The 13,859-nt window shown below is 32.0% G+C and overlaps 1 long non-coding RNA gene across 1 annotated transcript in view; it reads left to right on the top strand.

The window, feature by feature from the left end:
- LOC138711562 (uncharacterized) overlaps positions 1-13,859 on the top strand; it is a 394,119-nt gene that overhangs the window by 40,001 nt on the left and 340,259 nt on the right. The gene's annotated exons all lie outside the window — the stretch shown is intronic.

The following is a 13,859-nucleotide window of genomic DNA, read 5'->3' as shown; positions in this document are numbered from 1 at the left end:
ACAGCGTCTAATCTTATTATACTCGTATTATACAGAACGACGTATCTCGTATATCGAGCCGCAATGTATCCGTTGCAGTACCTCAAAAAATCTATTTCCGTATTTGTAGTCAACGGTATTAATATTCTGATATTAAAATTCGTTAGAAATTTCCCCATTTATTTGTGAATGCAACTACCATCTGAGAGAATATTTAAATACAGCCTTAAAATCGTCTGTGTAACCTTTTTATCTGATAAGTTGTTGTGTAATCACTAGATTGATTGCAATGTTCCTAGTATATACAGGTAGTGAAAAGTTTTGATCAGTGAAAAGTTTATAGTGTCAGTGAAATATGTTCTACTGTCATAATGTCAGTGTAAAGTGTCATAGTGCCAGTGAAGTGAGTTAGATGAGAATGAAGTGAAAGTAGTGAAACAGTATCAGTGCCAAAATAATATAGGCCTACATTTGGATTAATGAATATATGTAATATGTGTATGTACTGTATGTATATGGAGGAGAATGGAACGTATGAAATGGACAGACAGAATAAGAAATGAAGCTGTGTTGGAAGGAGTGGGTGAAGAAAGAATGATGCTGAAACTGATCAGGAAGAGAAATAAAAGGAATTGTTTGGGTCACTGGCTGAGGAGTAACTGCCTACTGAAGGATGCACGTGAAGGAATGGTGAACGGGAAAAGAGTTTGCGAAAGAAGGAGATATCAGATGATAAACGATCATAATGCTGAGACTAAGAGGAAGGCAGCGTATAGGAAATATTATAGACAGCTAAGTTTGCACAAAATTATGAACGAATGAATGAAATGTAATGTAATATAATATAATATAATATAATATAATATAATATAATATAATATAATATAATATAATATAATATAATATAATGTAATATACGGTAATCTATACTAATAATAAATCTGTAGCCGAAATTTTTCTGGTAATTTTCGATTTTCCAAAAATAATTGGTCCTAACATATATAATTAATCTCCCTGAAACCGAAAATCGCTTTTTTGAAATTTTTGTTTGTATGTCTGTCTGTCTGTCTGTGTTTGTTACATTTTCACGCGATAATGGCTGAACGGATTTCGATTAAAATTGGAATATAAATTAAGTTCGTTATAACTTAGATTATAGCTATATGGCATTCAAAATACATTATTTAAAAGGGGGTTTATAAGGGGGCCTGAATTAAATAAATCGAAATATCTCGCTTATTATTGATTTTTATGAAAAATGTTACATAACAAAAATTTCTTTAAAACTCATTTCCGATAAGTTGTATTCTTTGAAAAATTTTGATAGGACTGATATTTAATGAGATAAATGAGTTTTAAAATTAAAATAACTGCCATCTAAGGCCGTGTAATGAAATAAACAAATGACTTCGTCTATAAGGGGCCTTGGTCAGAAACAATCGAAAGCTATGAATCATAGTCTACAGAAAATGTTTCTGTGTCCGTATGAAGCAATATCGTAAGCTAAATTAACCGATTTGTATAATTAATTATTATTTCACCATTGGAAAGTGTAGTTTCTCTTATGGACATAATACTATAACGTTATTACAGTAACTTCTGAGTGAATTGAGGACAGGTAAGATTAAAATAGCTTCTTATGCACAGAAAACTTGATAGGCTATTCTGTGTATTAGTTTCCTGTATTTCTTAAAATAATGTTTATCTCAGAGAATTAACGAACAGTGTATTGATTTAGTATGCAGTAATAATATGTTACCTTAGCATTTCATTATTTTATAATCCAAATTTTAACTATGCTCAATTGAATCGAGTTAAAATACATAAAATACATATGCATTAAATGCAAAGCAAAAAATTTGGGTTATGAGCCAAGCAGAGTATGTTGCCCTGTTGTAAAATAAAATTTGTTCCTCCTGAGATTCAAGAGCCCCCATAACAAATTGAAAACTTACTTATCGGGGTACATCCGTTATCAACATACTTTTTATATAATATAATATAATATAATATAATATAATATAATATAATATAATATAATATAATATAATATAATATAATATAATATAATATAATATAATATAATATAAGTTATTTAAGTTATTTGAAGGGTTCAGAACCATAGTGGGCCAAGCGCCATTTACTAAATACGTAGAAAACAAGAGTTAAAATTAAGTTATTACCATAATTCAATGGAAACATATTATAACAAGTAAAATAAAGTATACACATTAAATGTAAATGATGTCAATGTTCATTGAACTATGGATGCATGTAATAAAAATTAAGAAACATGTTAAAGGAATTGTCATTGCACCAAATGAGTGCTCTCTGGATCAAAATGATTCCATTTTAATTATTTAAATATAATTTAAATTAAGTAACATATTAAACGATTTATCCTTCTATCAAACACGAATATTCCCTGGATCAAATGTCCTATTTTAATTATGTAATTACTTTATATTTATTTCTAACGGGTGCAGCGGAGCGCACGGGTATGGCTAGTATAATATACTCGTAATTCATTATGCATATGAGTTATAATGACAAATTAGATTTACTTTAATTAGGCCACTTTAAAATATTATTATTATTATTATTATTATTATTATTATTAATTGTAATTATTGTGTGTAATTATGGTGTTAGCTCATTTACAGTTTGAATAAACACATACAAATAAACAGTATACTGACTAAGAAGATACAGACGTTTACCCCTCATTCCAAATGCAGTCTACATTTAATATTAAAAGACAGTGACCTGATCACTAGGGAGCGGATTTTTATGTGCTAAAAATTTAAATATATTTATTTTTTATGTGCTAAAAAGTACGAAAATATTTGCTAAAAATAAAAAATATATATATATTTTTAAATATGACAAAAATACCTTACTTAGCTTGGAAAAAAAATGTTACTAGGTATTCACCAACCACACTTGAGTGCTAGTTGTTGGCCGAGAATTGCAGTGAACAACAAAGGTCGTCTCCGATTATCTCTGAACAACGACTTATACTGTGAAAACGATCTTTCCACATCACAGGACGTCAGATTTGCATATTTATAGAGAGGAATGTCACAAACACAAACACCGTCAATTTCACCTACAGGCACATCCTCCAATACTTGAGCAACTTTACACATTTTTTTATATCCACTGTTTTTCCCAAACACATTCTGGAATTTGTCCCTTAATACTTGTACTTCTGAACCTGGTAACGAGTACAGTTTAATTTCCACGGCACGCACCTCCCTCGTTTCAGACAACAGGTTTTTGGATATTTCGAGTTTTTTTATGGTGTCACACAAAAAGCTTAAATTTGCTAATAGGAAAGCTAAATCGTTTTTTAAACAACCATCTTTCAGTATATGTTGAAGGATATCGATTGACGAAGCCCGAGGGAATCACAACAAGACGTATTGCCTTACTTGATGGACATGAGCGAGAGGGGAGAGATTTGTTTATATTAAATAATGTTCATACCCGAGCTCATATCTGTTGTGTTTCACAAACAAAGCGTTGAATGAAATCATCTTCAGCAACAATAAACATTCCTAATTATGTGTTGCAAGATCTCTCCTCCTTGTCCATGTTAATTTATTCTCTAATAATAACACTGATATGCTGCCTAGCAGTTCTCAGAACTTGAAGCGATACTATTACAAAAATGGATCGCGGATACACCACACAGCTTAGAAAAACGAAGCAACCAAGAATTCTTAAAAAGATAACGCACTTCTGAGTGACATAATGATTTTGTTTTAAAATGTTTAAAAATTCTTGTAAAAAAATTATTTAAGTAAAAAAAACTCCAAGATTTATGTGTTTATAATAGTTTTCCTGAAAATATGTATTTACATATTTTTTTGTGAAAATATGTGTTTTTATGTGAAATAAAATTCGGGTTTTAAACTTGAAACTTCATGTTCGGAATTTTTAACTTTGTTAATTGTGTTTTATCACACGCAAAAATAATATTTAATTACATAGAAATCCGCTCCTTACTGATCACACAGTGACTTTGTTTTGATGATGATACTTATGGGAACAGGTACAGACAATAGAGGTGTGTAGGAATTCTAATATTGCGTCTATTTTGTGAGTAATTTACTGAACTTACGCATATGGGATGCGAATAAGCTTCTTTACACTACAGAATCCTTTCGTTGTCTGCAGAAATTGTTTATATATAGGGAAAATATAATAATTTCTTTGGATATAAATAACTTTCAGTATCTTTGTAAGAATGGAGAGAAATATTTTAAGTTGACAGTAAAGATTGAATTGATATTTGAAAATTAGCACATTTTACAGTTTAATTAATTCTGCCTCTAGTACATACATTAATTAGCCTACCGAATTTCTACAAGTTTACCCATTAATATATACTTTTACAGCTCAAATAATGAATAATTATTTAGATTCGTAAACTGAATCATATGCTTGCTATGTACTATACATTTTTTGTAGCTCAGTCGGCAGACTCGCTAGCCTGCTGATCCGGAGCTGCGCTAGGACTTGGTTTAGATTCCTGTTTGGACTGATTACCTGATTGGGTTTTTTCCGAGGTTTTCTCCAATCATAAGGCAAATACCAGATAATCTACGCGAATCCATGGCTCCCTTCATCTCGCAAAAAAATTGTAATCTTGTAAAATTTTAATTTGTTCCACATGTTAAAGCTCAAATGCTAATGTAAGTTTTATGGAATACAATAAATTAAATGAAATGAAAAATTTGCTGATCCGACCGACGTAGATGAACCCTGTAGCATGGTTTCCTCTCAGAGGGAAGTAAGGCTGCGACGTCCGTGCAGAAAATTTCCGACACGTAAAATAAATCTGTACCTGTTGGAGTGCTTTTGGCATGTAGATTGAATTTGGACACTGAATAGCCCCTGCAATAGAGAAGTGTAGCTGTAATAAATAAAGTACTGATATTGCTACTACTATCGCTACTACCTACATCACTACAACTAAGCTACAGTTGAACCATATACTGTCAGGGAGTAAAAAGGGATATTTGTAAAAGACTTGTGATCTTATAGAAACGTTGAGGTTTGATTAATACTTAGAAAAAAATCACTCACCACTTAGATAAAATAGCAACGGGAATAAAAGGTAAACTTTCATATTACATTCATTTCCATAGATATTAACTTCACCGTATGAATTTTAGCTTATTATACTTAAAAATAAAACCTTTGTGCTAGATTTAGAATAAATGGTCATTATGGGCCGAATTCATAGACATTCTTAGCGCGGGCTTTCGGTGGATGATCAGCGAACTAACGTTTTTCGTATTCATAAACCAGTGTCAGCGATATGATATGATAAGAATCCTGTTTAGCACGCTCGTAGCGCGGGCTAGCGAAATGTCTATGAATAGCACCCTAAGAGTTTGGTATAAAGACTAGCCGAGAATGATATTTTATGTGCATCGGTCCCAATTTAACTGACTTCAGATACTGGACGTGAACAAATTCCATCCACTATAGCTTTACATGGAAATATAGAAAGGCTTCACGGGTATAAAAAAATTTCTAGAGATCAGAGTGCTAAACTGTATCTCCTTGAAAATCTCGAAATTGAATTTCTGCATCGTGATGGTACTTCTCCTTAATCTTTCGTATAATGAGTAGTCGGAGAGGCATATATTCTTTCATTTACTGTTAGTATGCTAGTCAAATGAAGTTCTCGGTGCAGCACTGCCCTAATCTCTCATTTTGCATTATGAAGAAAACAGCATTTGAAATTTTAAGATGCCTGTTAATTTTGTTTTTAGATCAATGTGGATTATGTTAATTAAATGTGACATACTAGCGTATGACTTATTTACAGTAGCATCAAAATAAACGTGTTAAAGTAAAAATTGTATTATTACATGTGTAAATCTATGTGTCACTGCAAAGTTTTTATAACGATATTTTCAAAGAAATAAGATTTGATATTTGGTTGAAGATTTTATACAGATACTTTTAATTTGAAACAATCTCGTAACTGCAGAGGTTTATCAGCGTCGGTTGTAGTTTTGTACAGACTATACAGTCATAGATGTTTATAGAAATTGTTCCAAAATCAATTATGTATATCCGTTAAATATTTCAATGTGCTTACTTATCTGCTTTTCATTACTCTCTCCAAACTTCTTAAAAATGATGTTAAAATACGAATACGTCACTTGGGTTGTATAGCATCCGGTCCCCCAGCTTCAGGCTATAACTCTCTTTGTGGGCAGCATGAATGTGTGCTCTATTTAATACAATATATATTAGCTATAATTAAATGTATTATAAGCCGATACAGTGCTCCAGAATTAATGCTTATTTTGAAAATAATTTTGTTATTATTTTTAATGTTACAGAAATGTTTGAAGTGGTCAGCGTATTCTGTATCCAGTACTACTGGACTTCCCCTACCAATTAAACTACTCCGCATACTTCAGCTACGTTCAATATTATTGGCAGTTTACAAAGCCCACTTACAGTAGTATAAATACTAAAAACATATTATTGATATACACAGGTAATATTCAGATTTAGTTAAATTTTGCTTGTAACTATTTAACATCAAGTACAAAATATACAAGAATAACATATTTATACAGGTTTGTTTCCGATCTCTGGAAACAAATTTTAAATGACGTTGTGTGCGTCAGGAGTCACATGACAGCTGAACTGTGGTGAGAGATGATAGAGAGACGAGTAGTGAGTGATTTCATAGTCAGAGTGCACGGTGTGTCACAGGAGAAATGCCCAAGAAAATCTAGATTTAGGGAGGGGTACATTACGACACTTTTCGATGCCAAGTACAGTTATGTGAAAATCATAGGAGCCTGCAAAAAAACTGGTTTCTTCATTTCCAAGAAAGACATCTTCTGTGTACTTAATAAAACTGGCAAAGCTCGGATGGGATTAATTCCAGAGGGTAAAATGCAAGCAAATTCACCCCCCCCCACAAGCCGAACCCCCGAAATGATGCAAATTAATCCCATCCGAGCTTTACCAGTCTTACTAAGTAACAGAAAATGTCTTTCTTTCAAATAACGAAACTACGTTCTTTGCAGGCTTCTATTATTTGCACTTAACTGTACTTGGAATTGGAAAGCGTCATAATGTATCCCTCCCAAAAGGGGCTCAATTTTCTTGGGCTTTGCTGCTGTGAGACATCGTGCACTCATTGAAATCACTCACTACTGGTCTGTCACCTCTCACCGCATTTCAGCTGTTGTGTGACTCCTGACGCATATGACGTCATTCAAAATTCGTTTCCAGAGATCGGAAACAACCTTATGTAGGCTAGTTATTGTAACCTAATAAATTCATTAATGAATCTCAACACGGACGCCGCCGGCAGTTCTTCAAATATCCAACTGGTATTCTACTTCCTGGAAGATATTATATAACATTGGTTGCATCAACACTATTCACTGCATTAGTTATAACTCGTAAATTTCTTCAGTGCCCTTGACTCTATAAATCCTTTACATTGTGCCACAGAAAGAGGTATTGGTTCTTCAAATCCAATTCAACGCACTGGAAGAAAAGTTCGGACATCAGTACTTCACTGTGGCGGCATCTCATTTTTTTCAACGCAGGGTTCCAAATTCTTGACTTGATGTACGAAGTAAAAGTTCCATACACGCTGCTACGTTCAATTTCTTATCATACAGTCGATGTCTAGCTTTTATTAATCAGTTAATCTTTTAGTACTTTGATATTTATTGTATTTGTAAATTTAATATTAATTGTAATTATAATTGTAATTGTATTCTTAATATTGTAGTTGTAATCCCCTTTTAGAAAGGAAGAGAAGGCCTGATGCCTTATCTTTACCAGATTAAATAAGCAAGCAAGCAAGCAAGCAAGCCAAGCAAGCCAAACAAGCGAGCGAGCGAGCGAGCGAGCGAGCGAGTGAGCGAAGTCTTGTAGCTAATACTTATTCCTCCCACATTTAGAACACAAGGTTGCTCTCGTCATTACGGACTTCATTTTTTATACAAGAAACTTGCAACTTTTCCTACTTACTGACCACTTTCACAGTCCCAGCAAAAAGCACTTCAATGTGCACAAGAAAACCAGTACAATACATGCGTTGCTTATATCTTCAGATGAGCGAAGATTATAACGTTGATTTCATCTACAATGTAATAGACTATCAATTAGATGCTTGACATATTACGCATTTAACATTAGACTACATAATTAAATATTAGCATCGGCTTATGGACACTGTATTATTATAACATGTAAGCTTATAATATTTTCTTTTTCCCTTGTTAAAAGTGTTAAACATCAGTACTCTAATTTAATTAAGAGTGACATAAGTTATATTAATTTCGGATTATTATTGTTACATTCGAAAATATGAAAACATAACGAAAATCAATACGCCTATTCCCAACAAGGAGAGAGTATAGCGAGAAGCTGCATTAAGTCCATAGCAGTTTACGTATGAAGTGAGCTGTCATGGAACGGGTGTCATCAGCTGCCGCTGATTCTTTGTGGCCGGTTAATACAGCCCAAATGACTACTAAAATATTCTGAAACTAAATTAAAGAAAACGATACAAAAAGATAAATTTCAGAAAGGATTACAAAATGATTAATTTAAAAACTGATGTAGTCCCGATGGAGATTGTAATAGACCCTGAAGCTTCCGACTTTAGAAAAAGTTAAAGTTGCTTCAAGGTCCACATGATTACCAGCGTAACTAGTAGCATCAGTCCTGTCACTCCTCTGGGAACTGGAGGATCTTGATGACAGATGGCCAGAGAGTTGTGTTTCTTGCCTACGTCTTGATCCCATTTCAGCTCCTTCCTTGTTGTTCGGCTTCATTTCTGAATGTATTGTACCAGGTGATTCTAGATCCTGTTCTTCTTGTAACTTGTTTCTGGAAGATTCCATTCAAAATTTTCTTTGAACATATTACCATCTCTTTCCGTATTTGATTAGATGCTGGAGCTTCAGACTCTAAAATAAGTCAAAAGTCACTTGCAGACGTCGTCACGAAGATTAGTTATCCTGACTTAAAGCTCGATACTCAGCGTCAGTATCTTGATCAACACGCTGATTTAATCGCAATCGCCAAGGAGATTGGATGCCCCATTTTGAAGCAGAGATTTGCTGCCCCGTTTTGAAGTAGGTTACTTAGCGTTGTTGTCAAAGTTAACACGCTAATTTGCATGCATCTATTTATCCACACTGCAAATGGGTAAACACCCAGTGGCAGTGGTAACACATTACTGTAATAATACGATAAATTAATAATAATAATAATAATAATAATAATAATAATAATAATAATAATAATAATGTGAAAACCTGACTTATAATGATTATTTTAAGTGAAGGGAGCTTCCTAAATAAAATAATAATTATATGAAAACCTAAAAATTATAGTAATTATAACTTGTTAACCTAATAAGGTACATGTAAACTTAATTATTTGCATGTGAATTTGATAGTTACACATATCAACTTAACTACACATCAACTTAATTAATTACACGTCAAACTTAATGAATTACACATCAACTTAATTTAATATCGAATTAATTGATTGCAGCCAAATTAATTGCACATCAACTCAGTTATTTTTACATCTTAATTAATTACACAATGTTTTCATTAATTTTATAAATAAACTTACTGTAATTACACATCTTAATAAATTACAAATCAGCGTAATTACAGATCTTAATGAATTACAAAACAACTTAATTAAACATCTTAATAACAAATTAGCTTAATTGCACAACATCTTATTGAATTACAAATCAACCTAATGACATATCTTAATTACAAATCAGATGAATTACGCATCTTGATTAGAAATCAGCTTAATTACACAGATTAATGAATTAAAAATCAACTCAATTACATATATTAATAACAAATCAGCTTAATTACACATCTTATTGAGTTGCAAATCAACTTAACTACACATCTTAATTAATAAGAAATCAGCTTAATTATACATCTTAATGAATTACAAATCAACTTAATTAAACATCTTAATAACAAATCAGCTTAATTACGCAACATATTACTGATTTACAAATCAACTTAATTACACAACTTAATTACAAATCAGCATAATTACACATCAGCTTAATGACACATATTAATGAATTACAAATAAACTTAATTACACATCTTAATAACGAATCAGCTTAATTACACATCTTATTGTATTACAAATCAACTTAATTACAAATCAGCTTAATTACTAAAAAAATAATAAAACAGAAATAAATTTAATTACGCATCGTAATTAAATAAAAATCAGCTTAATTGTACATATTAATTACAAATGAGCTTCATCTCACATCTTAATTACTTACAAATCAGCTTAACTACACATCTCAATTTACGAATCAACTTAATTGCACAACACCTTGATGAATTAAAAATCAGCAGATTTACACATCAACTTAATTACCTACACCTCAAATTAATTAATTACGTACCAACTTACACTTCGAATTAATTAATTACACATCAACTTGATTAACCATACGTCAACTTAATTACACATCGAATTAATTGTTTACAAATCATCTTAATTAATTATACATGGACTTAATTACATACCAAATTAATAGTTACACAACCAATAAATGAATTACACATCGAATTAATTAATTACATATCGAATTAATTATTAACATTAACTTGATGAATTACATACATAATCAATTAAATAATTACAAATCAACTTCGTTACATATCAGCTTACTTAATTACACATCAACTTAATTTTATTACACATAATATTACGTACCAAATTAGAGTAGAAAATTAAGAGCAAACATAATTAATTAAATTTCAACTTAATTAGCTAATTTGCATATCTTACATCACCTTTAAATTTATCTGGGAAAAGACAGACCTCAAATTCACTCGAGGTATTTATTCAAATATTTTATTGTTCTGTTGTAGGAATAAAAATTTGCTTACTTCTGTTCTCTGTTTGATTGTGTATTATATTCATGATCGCATCTATTATGATAAAATGACCTTCTATTTCGTGAATCGACACATTTTCAAAATCATGTAGACTAGGTAATCAAAGTGAATACTTACGATCTGAAAATGAAAGGAAAACTCTCTTGTAATTTTCTTTGAGGCCGCCTGAAAGAAAAAGGAATAGATCCTGAAGCTTCGGACTTCAAAAGAAGTCAAAGTCGCTTCCAGATCTCGTAAATATTTCATTGTAGTGCAGTCTGTATCGTAGCCGGTCATCTGGATATTCATGCGGGTGGTTACCCATCCTCGCAGCAGGTTGCTGAACGTTGTAGCTGTATCACATTACAGAGTGAATCAAAAGTCTGGAACCATATAAATATCTTCCATATGCTTGATTTTTAGTTACTATTGGTATTACCAGTATTTGTATGACTAGATGCTCTACTAGTGACACATTCAATTCTAGCCCTCAGCTATATGAAAGGCCACCATTTTGAATGCAACTTTGAAATTTTAAATGAAAAGGGGGTCATGTAGGTATTCAAAATCATGTGATATTTTGAGAAAACCAATGGTGCAATTCGTTTTGAGATATCTCTAATCGTTTTCAAGTTATTTGTAATAATGAGACAAACATTAGTTGCTGCATCTACAGATATTTTGTAACATGATACAATACTAAGGAGGCTTTGGAAAAGGTATTTTTATGCAATTCTGATAATTATCTTTTCCTGCTTTACTATTTGATTAACCTGTGACAGTATCAATGCATTGTTGTGTTTATTTGAAGCTTTCCTATAACAAATTTCTTGATTTTCGTGATGGCACTATCGAAAGAGGAAAGAATTGATATCATTCTTCATTCTGATACGTTAAGCCACAGAAATGTTACAGCAGATTGAACGAACAGTTCTCTCGACACTGGATTGGTCGGCGTGGACTAGTAGAATGGCCGATCAGGTTTCCACATTTAACACCCCTAGATTTTCTCTTTCGGGGTTACATAAAGAGCTTGATATTTGAAGAGAAAATTGAGAATATGGATAGAACATTTTGTAACATTTTGGGGTGACTTTAGCACAGGCTTCAATGACACAGTTCTTTAAATGTTCCACATTCTCAATTTTCTCTTCATCCTACTAAGCTCTTTATGTAATCCCAAATGAAAAAATCAATGGGTGTTAAAACTTGGAGACCTGGCCGGCCACTCTACTTGTCCACGTCGACCAATACAGTGGCCAGGGAACTGTTTGTCCAGTCTGCTGCAACATTTCTGTGACTTAACCTACCAGAATGAAGAATGATATACATTTTTTTCCTCTTTCGATAATGTCATCACCAAAGTCAAGCAATTTGTTATAGGAAAGCTTCAAATAATCACAACAATGTATTGAAACTGTCACAGGTTAACCAAATAGTAAAGCAGGAAAAGATAATTATCAGAATTGCATAAAAATACCTTTTCCGAAGCCTCCTTAGTATTGTATCATGTTACAAAATATCTGTAGATGCAGTAACTAATGTTTGTGTCATTATTACAGTTATCTTTAAATAACTTGAAAACGATAAGAGATATCTCAAAACGGATTGCACCATTGTTTTTCTCAGAAAATTTCACACTATTGTGTGTACCTACATGGTCTCCTTTCCATTCAAAATTTCAAAGTTGCATTCAAAATGGCGGCTTTTGAGATAGCTGAGGGCTAGAATCGAATGTGTCACTGGTAGAGCATTTGGTCTTACAAATACTGGTAACACCTATAATAATCGAAAATCAAGCATATAGAAGATATTTAAATGGTTCCAGACTTTTGATTCCCTCTGTATTATGCATATTGGCCTGCTCTTGTGGTTACCACTTTTAACAGTTATTTTTATCACTTTTACATTTCTTTCGCGTTCACAATCGACATTATGATCTTCATCATTGTCTTCATGTTAGACTTCAAAGTTTAAACTTGATGAGTCCATTTTTGTCGTTCATGACCCTTCATTTCAAATTATTCTACTGGCATTTGTTTCCTTTATCTTTTATTTCGATTTATATTTGAATTTAATTACTATCGAGTGTTCACACGAACTGCTAGTGTGTCATTCTCCATGATGGAGATTAGTTTGAAATTTATTTTGCAGTCCGTGGTGCTATTTCTCCGTTAGCATGCCTTGAATCATCGTTAGTTTATAATCATAATTTCACTCCAGAAGAAAGCAAGATAAATTGTGTCGTTAGTGTGGCATTTCTAAAAGACCTACTGCACGGATTCTTAGAAGCTCCGTCCCTGGAAGAGGTGAGAAACTGTTAAACAATCAGATTTGTAACGAGTGCAATATTAATACACTTTTAACTGTTCTATTAACTTATTTAATTAGGTATATTTCCCCCAATTCGTTTCAATATAATAAAAATTATACTGAAGTCATATGAGTGTTAGTCATAATCAAAAGAATTGTTTTTGACCACCGTTCCTTCCCATAATAAAACATTCCTTTATTTTTAAAGTTAAACTTTGCTAATCAATAGATTTTCTACATAGCGACTTGAACTACATCGCATAAAAGGCTCTTCACAGTCTAGCAATGTCTATAGGAACCAAAGTTTATAAATGCACAATTTTACGATACCTAGTATTATGTTTACACACATTCTTCATAGGTTGTCGCTTCGTTTTGTTCTATATTTATTCCGTACTTTTATATTTATATGTAAAATTCAGAAATGTATTTATTTTATTCATCCCTCCACGTATTTATTTATTTTTAATTATTTTCAATTTCTTTTATTTTATTTTACTTTATTGTATTTCATTTTAATTTTATTTAACTTATTTATTTAGTTACCCACAAACTCATTTATTTGGTCTTGTCTGGTCTGGCCGAGTCTCGAATCGTCTTGTTTTGACTGCCGAT

The sequence above is a fragment of the Periplaneta americana genome, chromosome 13, assembly GCF_040183065.1.
Source record: "Periplaneta americana isolate PAMFEO1 chromosome 13, P.americana_PAMFEO1_priV1, whole genome shotgun sequence".
NCBI classification, from domain to species: domain Eukaryota; kingdom Metazoa; phylum Arthropoda; class Insecta; order Blattodea; family Blattidae; genus Periplaneta; species Periplaneta americana.
Note: the sequence above shows the minus strand (reverse complement) of the source record. Positions and strands in the feature narration are given on the sequence as shown.